Here is an 11,028-nt window from a genome sequence, read left to right as displayed (position 1 = left end):
TTTTGTCCTGATTGTGAGATGAAACGGTTCAAAGCGGCTACTCTCCCCGTCAAGCATTGTACATCTCGAACAGTTTTGGGGGCCTCCATGTTAATCAAGGCTTGTATTTTGGATGGATTAGCCTTAATACCCCTTTGTGATACCATGAAGCCCAATAATTTGCCTGACGAGACTCCGAAGGCGCATTTCTCCGGATTCAGCTTCATCTGGTATTTTCATAGTACCGAAAATACCTCTGTTAAATCTTCAATATGTTTCGTTCTTGAAATGCTCTTTACCAGCATATCGTCAACATAAGCTTCGACATTTTTCCCGATCAAATCCTTGAATATTTTGTTGATGGCCCTTTGGTAAGTAGCCCCAACATTCTTCAAGCCGAATGGCATGACTTTATAATAAAAACTTTCACAATCAGTCATGAAAGCCGTAAACTTCTCATCCTCCTTACTCATGAGGATTTGATTATACCTTGAGTAAGCATCCATGAAACTCAAGGTTTCATATCCTGCAGTTGCATCTATCAATGAGATCAATCCTAGGCAATGAGTAACAATCTTTAGGGCAAGCCTTGTTGAGGTCTGTGTAATCTGTACACATTCTCCACTTCCCATTTGCCTTTTTGACCATCACAATGTTGGCCAATCAGATGGGGCATTCATTTGGTTCGATGAAACCAGAACTTTTCAGCTTCTCGACTTCGCCCCGAACGTCTTCATATTTTTCCAAGGAGAAATTTCTCCTTCATTGGATAACTGGTTTCACCTTGGGATCTAGCCAAAGTTTGTGTTTTGCAACATGCCTATCAATTCTTGGCATATCAACTGCAGACCACGCGAACACGTCACTATTTTGTTGAAGAAAAGACTTCAACTCCCCTTTGAATTCTTCCAGCTGCTCAGACCCGATATAAGTAACTCTTTTTTCATCATCGGGATACAAAGGGATTTGCTCCAGTTTTTCTACTGGCTCGGGCCTTTGCATTTCTGCTTCATCCCGATCATCTCGTACTTCAATCGGTAACGCCGTTATCTTTCTCGGCCCTTCCTTATTTTATATATGCAACATAACATTGCCGAGAAATTCTCTGGTCAGATGAAACTTGACCGACTCCCATCTCAGTTGGGAACTTTATTTTAAGGTGCTTCGTTGAAACAATAGCACCTAATTTTGACAACGATGGTCTTCCAAGAATTACATTGTAAGTAGGGAGATTCCAAACCACCAAGAAATTTACCCGAACGGTGGCTTCCTTGGGGAAGCTTCCAATTGATAAGTCCAACTGGACCGATCCTTCCGCAACTGCAGATGATCCTGCAAAGCCATATAGATGTGTGGATGATGGCTCCATCAAGTCTTAATCCACCTTAAGTTTTTGATAGGTTGCATAAGATAAAAGATTTGCTGCAGATCCGGCGTCAACTAACACCCTGTGTACTTCGCGGCGTGCAATCTCTACCTTGATGACTATGGCATCATCATGAGGCAGACAAACGCTTCTCTCATCTTCTTCTAGAAAGGTGATCGAACCCTCACCATTTGGTCTCTTACACTTCTGCGTCTCTCTGGTTTCAACAAATTTTGATTTTGCTTTCAGCCTCCGGAGTGATTCAAGCTCGGGACCTCCAAAAATTGTAAGGATCGGTGACCGAGTAGCATCAATTACCTCCTTACCCTTCTTAGATTTAGGAGCCTCTGCCGGTTGATCCGGGCTAACCGAACGGTCCATTTTTATTGCTGCATCGTGTGGTTCCTCTCGCCTTCTATTGACGAAACTAGACAAATGTCCTTGGGATATCAATCTCTCGATATCTGCCTTTAAATGTCTACAATCATTGGTATAATGACCGTAATCTTTGTGGAAACGGCAATACTTTTCTCGATCCTGCTCCCCTGGTTTTGAAGGAAGCTTCGGAGGCCACTTCAAGATGTTCTGCTTCTTGATAATGTTTAGAATATCAGTCCGATGAGTATTTAATGGAGTATACTCACTTTTGTTGGGAGATCTCTGCCGCCACGCCTGATGAGGCTTTCCAACTCAATCTCGAATATTCTGCTTTGGCTTCTGCTTATTCTCAGGAGCCTTTTGCTCCTATGCGGAGGCTTTATTGTCCCCCTAGCGGGCATCTAAGATTTCCATGACTTCGGCCTGTTTTTGACATCTATGAACTAACTCGGCATTAGTTGTGGGCATATCTTGAAGTAATAACTCCAAGAGTCTTCGATTAGTGAGACCAATGAACAAAGTAGTTTTAGGTACTTGCTCATCTAGATTCTCTATCTCCATTGTAACCCTGTTGAATCTTTTCAGGCATTCCCGAATCGATTCACTCTTCCCTTATCTTACAGTGAACAAGGTTTCCTCGGTCTTCTTGATTTGGATTCCACTTTGAAATCGCCCTATAAATCTGCATGCCTACTTGTCGAAATTCACGATCCTTCCCGATGGGAGGTTCGAGAACCATTTCTGTGCTGCTCTAGTTAAAGACGAACCAAAGACCCTGCAGAGAATTTCATCAGAATTACCTGCAACCGCCATAGTTTGCTGATAATAACTGATGTGGGCCGTGGGATCTCCAGAGCCATCGAATGTAGAAAAAGTTGGCAGACGGAAATTGTGAGGAAACTGGTATCCGGCAATGGGCTCGGCAAACGGAGTATTTCGAATAACTGAATAGATATCATCAGTTATCCTACCTCTTGCCAATTACCCAAGCTTCTGATTGATATTAGCCAATTCCTGACCAATATGTGTCGATCGATCTTCAGCAACACGATCACGACCTTGAACAATGCAATCATTATCACGAACAACACGATCATCACGAACAACACGTCTAATAGTTGGTGAGTGAGTTCTTACTCCTATAACCAACCTTGTATTTGAATCAGTAGTACTCCCTTGTGGTTCGTCGAACCGATCATCATGCCTAGGGAGATTTTTAGTTCTCGTAAGTATTCGGTCGCCTTCACGGAAGTTTTGGCCGACATTTTGTTCGTCAATCAGTCTCCAGTCCCGCTGTGATGCGCGCCTTCCTGCATCATGACGATCGGGCTCTAGTGGTACCACCACCTGTCTGGTTAGCGCACGGAGTGCCTAACTTACATCTAGCATCTGGAGTTTCAGTTGATCCAGTTGATGCTGGAGTGAATCTGGAGGATTATTACCTCTTTGACCGCCATCTACTTTGAGCGGTCGACTTCCCTGAGGAATATTTGGATTGTTTACTCCAGGAATTTGGACTCTAGCATCTCACTGTGCAGCAACTACTGTTGCTGCCGCTGATCTAGTCACCATAGCTTTTCGAAACGTTTCCCACAGACGGCGCCAAATGATGCGTCCAAAATCCGCTCAGCCCTTAGATCTCTTGAGAATGACTGCAAAACAAAGCGTTAGATGTGGCCCGACCGCTGGGGTCGGGAGTACACCTCCGAAGGCTAAGTCAGTTGATGAACTTAATCACAAACGGCTCTACTAGAACACAGAGCTAAGGAATGAATAACTGAAATACGATTCAGATAGTAAGCATCTGAGTGTTTTCGTCCGTCCTCACGTTGTGAATAGGTGATGTCTTATATAGAGTGTACCTTCGAATCTTCTTTGTTGAATGTATTTGAGCCTTCTTCGGATAATCATTGGATCTTAACAGATAGATCTGTTGAGTGATAGACTTCTACTAGTTTGGACTAGTAGAGGACTTCTAGGATAACCCGACTGTTATTTGGTGGTTATCCATATGATAGCGATGATTGACAGCCACCGAACTCTGCTAGCCGTCATTAGGTTAATTAACCCGCTTCAAAAGTATTGGATTAGGGCGTGCTTGTGGCTGATTTAGTTTTCTTCCTCAGCAAGCTATCTCTTGAACACGGCTCGCTCGGAAACGAGTCGATTCCCTTCGTCTCAACCGGAGTGAAGGGTCGAACTAAGAATGAACCAAGTTCGATCATATTTTCTCCGAATCACAAAGAAGCATAAGTAAATCTAAGAAAGGGCAAAATTGACATTACACATATAAAATTTGTCACGCCCTCCCAGCCGGTACCCTATCTGGCATACCCGAGAGTGTGATCCACGGCCGAAGATCGGGTATCGAGTGATCAACCTCCCACATAAACAATAACATAATCATGAACAATCATAACAAGAGTGCGGAAGATAAATCATAGATCCAATAAAGAAAGAATGAATCATAAATGAATCGGAATAATAGATATAATCGAGTATCAAAGGGATAAGTAAAGTGAGGCAAAAATCCCACTTTACAACCAGCGGAAAAGTAGCTCTAAAGAATAAACTAGACAAAACCTAATCCCAGTAGCAAGTACATTGGGTAACTAAATTGTTCTCCACTTTATAGACAACATCCTTGTAAGTGTAAATCTCATAAATGGCACAAGGACGCTTCCACTCAATGGTCGGACTAAGCATCGTACGGAGCATAACCACTCGCGGGATCTTCGAGTAATTGTGGTAACCGCAATCACCTTCCTGGAGATATGCCTCTTCGCCTTGCGCTTCTTCATAGGGACCGTCATAGTACTCGGTACTGCGGGATAGTCTAACAACATTGTACAATAAAGGAATGAGTTTCAAAGAAACTCGGTAAGGCGATTAAAATCCATAATAACATAAATGGCGAGGATTCCGAACAAACATAAATGCAATATGATATGAGACAAGCAATGAATGAATGAATCTAACTCTATGTATGCTGGTCTCTATTGGCGGACATGCTTTAAGTCATAGCACCGTACTTCTTTAGGAAAGTCCACTCACATCCTCAACCATTTAAGATATCTTGGATTCTCTCACGGATCATTTCACCGGTCTTGAGCAGCCGATTGGTAATGGGTCCTTCATCCCTCGGGACAAACCTTGGCAGGGGGTTAAGTCAACACACTCTCTCACAACCATTTGGTATAAGTCTGGCGCATGTCGGGGGTAAAACCTAGCCAAATGCAAGTCTTCTACTTAGTTACATCAAGTCGGATCCAGATACGTCCATTCCTCGTCCCCGACGATCCTTTTCGGTATCCTTCACACTAGAGTCCTCATAGTCCACGACTACGGACTCACCAACCCTATTGATCATCCACATATGGTAAACGGGAAGCTCTCACGTCCTCTCACGGGTTGGTTACCGGTCTTAAGCGCCCGTGAGCCCAAGTCTAACCATATGCAACCCTACCAATAAATGGCCCCCACAATGTGATTCCCTGTCCTCTCACGGGTTGGTTACCGGTCTTGAGCGCCCATGAATCCCCATTGCTACCACGGGTCGTTCGGTCTCAATACCCCTCCGATTAGGGTCGACATAACAGGACATCCTAGCCAAACACTACTAGACAATCCTAGATATGTCATCCAACAGTTTAGGAAGGTGTCCAGAGGGCATCTCCGGAAACATCCCATAATATTCCCGTAGTAGTCCAAGAACGAAGTGTCAAAAGGACACCTCTCCTTTCCAAACCATACTTAAGCATACACATGCATCAATTCATATCATCACATATATGGTAACTTCATATATGGAAAGAAATCAATAATTACAATCACTTTTATAACATTGGTAAGTAAATCATACATGAATCAATTTAATATGAATAAGTAATGCTACTGTAATCAAAGTTATGCAACAGTAGTATATCATTGTAAGAATCTAATTTAGGAATCATATCTATGATATTCAAATATAGAAACTAGATTCATGCTATCTATGTAATTAAGGAAATAACCATCCTTACCTTTTATAACTCGCAAATTAATCCTAAGAAATCAAGTAAGATCTTGGCAAACTTGAGAAGAAGGTCCTAAACAAGTATATACAACATATTAGGAAAGATCCCTAACAGAAAAGATACCAAAACATCCAACACGGACCAATTCCGGAGTTGCTTTGTACTCATTGGTCGAGTGGATTGGTCGACTCGGTCCAGTCGACCAATCGATCGACCAATGCGAGACGATAGCCCTAAAAAAACAGAGTTTTAAGATATGAAATCCGAATTTGGTGGTTCAAAAGGGTACTAATCAAGGGGTAGACTACATCAGTAGTATTCTAACATATAGGGGACCTCAAAGCACTAATCCAATCAAGATATCAAGATCCAAATTAGGAAACAAAAAGTTACCATAATTAAATCAACCATGGATCTTGATGAATTTGAAATAGAAAACAAAGACAAGAACAATAGGAGGATAGATCTTTGCTTCAGGTAATGGTATCATGAAAACATACATAGATCTTCATGGAATAAGGCTTAGAAGCATAAATCTAAATAAGGAAATAAAACCTACCATATATGTAACTACCATGCATCATGAAGAACACATAGTAAGGTAGAAGAGAACAACTAGAGATTTATAGATTATGGATCATGGAAGGAAAACACAGTAATTAACTACTAACATGATCAACATAGAAGATCCAAAGAGATCAGAATTCAGATTAGAAGTTTAACAAAGATTAGATCATGGTTTGATCATGATTCCTTCAAAAGCTTGCAATGATCATGGTTAAGATCATTGTTCTAGCCTCAAATCCTTAGGATGATCATGAGAACATGTTCAGAGATGTTTGCAATAGAGAATGCAGCATCTCTTCTACTGTCTCAACTCAAAAAGGAAAGAAAAACAAAGATGGAGGAGAAGAAGAGAGAGTAGACATACCTTTTGATGCAAAAAGAAGAGTTTCGACGAAGATCCGTCAAGAAAACACCAAGGATGCAAGAGAGATGACTTGCAGAGGTCTTTGGTTCGTTCCAGAGAGTTTGGAGGCAGCAAATACGAAGTGGACTCGAGATTGGACTTAAATAGAGCAAGAACAACCTAATTGCCAAAGACAGCACTCATTGGTCGAGTGGATTGGTCGATTGGTCCGATCGACCAATCGGTCGACCAATGCCGACAACAAGACCAAAACGAGGAATTGAAGGTCCAGATCAAATCCAATCCTAAAGGGGTTTTGCACACAAGTCAAGTGACTTACCTAATAGGTAGAAATGCCTTCAAACCAAGATAGAGAGCACTCCAAGTCCATCAACTAATCAGATCTTCATCAGGATTCAGTTTCCATAAATAGAACCTCATCATCAACTTTCATGGATTCAAAGCCAGACACCAAGTCCTCTACTGGGATGGCCCAAAGCTGACTTCTTACTTTACTTCGGGTCATCGGACCTACAAATAACAAGGTTTCCGGGTCAAGGTTAGGGCTGGGTTTTACAAAATTAACATCATTAGAATTAAGGGTATTACCAATTTCATAAAGAGTAGGTTCTGATTAGTAATTAAGTTATAGTATAGGGACCCAAGAGCTAAATATCGGTAGTATAAACTATAAAGCATCAACAAACTTCGAACTACTTGATTTCCCTCTCTTATTAGCCCCCTCCCCAACACACACCCCAAAAAAAATAAAATAAAATAAAATAAAATAAAATAAACAAATCAAATCTCAAATAGATGCTCAACTGGAAAAGAAAAAGAAGACCAGATTGATGACAGCCATTGGACTGGAGAGCTGATCAAAGCCAGAACAGCACCACTGTTCGCATCAGAAAACCTTGTAACTGTAAAGATGGAGACGAAATTGAACACAGGAACACCCAGACTTCTACTATTGTTCTTAGTGTTTCATTGATCACCATGAAATAGCTATCGTGCCCTTTGGTGAGAAAAAATTGACGGGACGGCCTTCAGTTATGCTTCTTGTAAGTATATGATGGAATTCATGGCCTTGTCCTTTAATTCCTGCAAATTTCTTCCCGACTTTTGAATCCCATTTACGCGCTTACCACCCTGAAAATTGTGTTGGCAGAACACAACTGTCTCGTTAGTATTTAATCTGCAGATTTCTTCTCATGCAAGCTTCGGGCCTTCATTGGCCTCTCTCTCATGTTTACTCGCCAACAATATTTCAAAAGCATTATTGCAATTGCCAAGCAACAGTCTATGAATTCGAAAACCCATCGTAACTATCAAGATGCGCACCACTTGTTCGACCGAAGCCCACATCCAAAAGTGGGCTTTAACAACCATCCCATGCTTGCATGCCTCAGCAGAAACCGTCCTTTTGAAGCTCTCAAATTGTTCAGAGAACAGTTGCAATTGGGCATTATTGGCACCATTAATGAGGTCAACGTGGCTATTGCTCTCAAGGCTTGTCGTGGGGACACTAAATCTGGCTTCCAGATCCATGGTTACGCGATTTCTTCTGGGCTGGATTCGTTCCTGACTGTCTCAAATTCTTTGATGAACATGTACTGCAAATCTGGACAATTTGATCAAGCATTTCTTATCTTTGAGAACTTGCATGATGCTGACATTGTTTCTTGGAATACCATCCTCTCCGGTTTTCATCAGAGCGAAGATGCTATTAAATTTGCTCTTAAAATGCATCTAAGTGGGGTCTTCTTTGATGCTGTGACTTATACCACCCTTCTAGCCTTTTGTTCAAACATTCAAGAGTTCCATCTGGGATCTCAACTTCATTCTCAGATTTTAATATTCGGTTTTGGCTCCGAAATTTTCATAGGAAATGCACTTATAACTATGTATTCAAGGTGGGGTCATCTAGACGAAGCTAAGAGAATGTTTGATGAAATGCCTAACAGAGACTTAGTTTCTTGGAATGCTTTACTCTCCGGTTATACCCAGGAAGGTAACTATGGAGTAGAAGCGATCGGTGTCTTCGCTAAAATGGTGAAAGAAGGGGATGGAGCTCGACCATGTTTCATTTGCTAGTGTTGTTTCAGCATGCAGCCATGAAAGAAGCTTAGAGCTTGGACAACAGATACACGGTTTGATTATAAGAACTGGATATGGAACTGAAGTTTCAATTTGTAATGTTCTGATCTCTATGTATGCAAAATGTGAGCTACTTGAGTATGCAAAAATGGTCTTTGAGGGGATGATCGATAGAAATGTGGTTTCTTGGACAACTTCCATTTCTATAAATGAAGAGGATGCTTTCTCACTGTTTAAGAAGATGAGAGAAGATGAAGTCTATCCAAATGATGTCACATTCGTTGGTTTAATAAATGTTGTGTCAAAAAATAACTTGACGACAGAAGGCAAAATGATACATGGTTTCTGTATAAAAACAGGTTTTTTGTCAGAGTTGAATGTTTCTAACAGCTTCATTACCATGTACTCTAAGTTTGAATCGATGGAGGAGTCCAAGAGGGTATTTGATGAGCAGAGTTACAGAGAGATTATATCATGGAATGCCTTGATTTCTGGGTATGCACAGAACAGGATGTATCTTGGGGCTTTCCAGGCATTCGTCTTGGCGATTCAGGAGTCTCATCCAAATGAGTTCACTTTTGGCAGTGTGCTGAGTGCAATTGGAGCTGCTGAACCATTGACTCTGAGACATGGGCAACGGTGCCACTCTACCATCATCAAGCTTGGGTTGAAAGCAGATCCAATTGTGTCTGGTGCCCTTCTTGATATGTATGCAAAGTGTGGGAGCATCGAAGAGTCTCAGTGGGTGTTCAATGAAGCACCAGAGAGGAGCAAAATTGGTTGGACAGCCATCATCTCAGCCCATGCTCGTCATGGTGATTATAGATCTGTTATGAATTTATTTGAGGAGATGGAGAAGAAAAGAATAACTCCGGACTCAGTCACTTTCCTTGCTGTGCTAACAGCATGCAGTCGAAGCGGAATGGTTGAAACAGGCTGCCAGGTATTTCAGTCAATGATCAATGACCACTTTATAGAGCCATCCCCAGAACATTATTCATGTGTGGTGGATATGCTGGGGAGGGCAGGACGGCTGGAGGAGGCAGAGGAGTTTGTTAATCAAATGCCAATAACACCCGGTATATCTGTGTGGCAGAGCTTGCTTGGGGCTTGTAGGATACACGGGAATGTAAAGATGGCTAAGAGGGCAGCAGAGGCTTTGCTGGAGATTGAACCTATGGAGTCTGGTTCATATGTGTTGATCTGCAATTTGTATGCTGAAAAGGGGGACTGGGACAAGGTGGCAGAGATAAGAAAGGGGATGAGACAGAGAAGAGTGAAGAAGGAAGTTGGGTTTAGTTGGGTGGATCTGGGTGATGGTTCCATGTGTATGCATGGTTTCTCCTCTAATGACAAGTCTCATCACCAAGTTGAGGAAATATATAAAATGGTAGAATGTATAGGTTTAGAAATGAGGATATTGAAGAGAGAGGCTGAAAGAACCTGAAAGATCACTAAGAAAGGAGAATTGTTGATCCCCTAAAATTTAATGTTTTTTTTTTTTTGGCATAATCATTCTTCAAATGCTTTCCTGTTTTGTTCACTGATGACTGGGGAGTTCTGATTCAAGTTGCTTCATCTTTAAATGCTGTGAACTTTGAAGCAGCTCCTCAGCAATTTTGCTTCAGTGGAGCGTCATTAATGCGCTCCACGGTGGAGCCCGCCGTCCGATTAGATCGGACGGCTGGATTCATCCTTCCATTAAAATATTCAAAACCCACATTTTTTTCTTTGTTTTTTGCTAACGGTTCGGTTCAACGAACGACCCAGCGGTCCGAGTTGGGCGGTTCGAATGAATGTATAAGTAAAGTATTAGTATTACATACCAATTAGTTAATACTTTTTAAAAACACAACATACATAATACACATATATACGAATTCAAAAACCAGTGGTTTGAGTTTAGATTTTCAAAATATTTTGAAAAACACAAAATCCAATCTGGAACCGCCCAACCCTCATTTCGTTATTTCGACTCTGATGCATCTGGAGAAAGAGGAGGAGGAGCCAAGAGGTTGAAGAAGCTGTTGGTGCAAGAAACGGTTAGAACAGTTCTTTGATTTTAGGGTTCCTGCTTCTCAAGCTTGAGTTTATGACGGAGAAACATTAGGGGCCTCCCACCCAAACCCCTTTCCTTGACTGTCTCAGGTGCGAGAATTATCGGATCTTTAGTTTCGAGCTCGATGCCATCGTTACTCGGTCTTGTCTTGCAGCATCTCTACGCTCGTGCTTCTCTAGAATTCCTTCTCTTTCTCCTTCGATCTAACCATGGATCATCT

General features: G+C 41.7%; 1 pseudogene; it reads left to right on the top strand.

Annotated features, from left to right (window-relative positions):
* Positions 1–7,470: 7,470 nt before the first annotated feature.
* Positions 7,471–10,222, top strand: LOC149007496 (pentatricopeptide repeat-containing protein At4g32430, mitochondrial pseudogene; annotated as a pseudogene).
* The last annotated feature ends 806 nt before the right edge of the window (positions 10,223–11,028 follow it).

This window comes from Hakea prostrata, chromosome 8 (genome assembly GCF_041222555.1).
Source record: "Hakea prostrata isolate BN-2017 chromosome 8, UWA_Hpros_2, whole genome shotgun sequence".
In the NCBI taxonomy this organism is placed as follows: domain Eukaryota; kingdom Viridiplantae; phylum Streptophyta; class Magnoliopsida; order Proteales; family Proteaceae; genus Hakea; species Hakea prostrata.
Note: the sequence above shows the minus strand (reverse complement) of the source record. Positions and strands in the feature narration are given on the sequence as shown.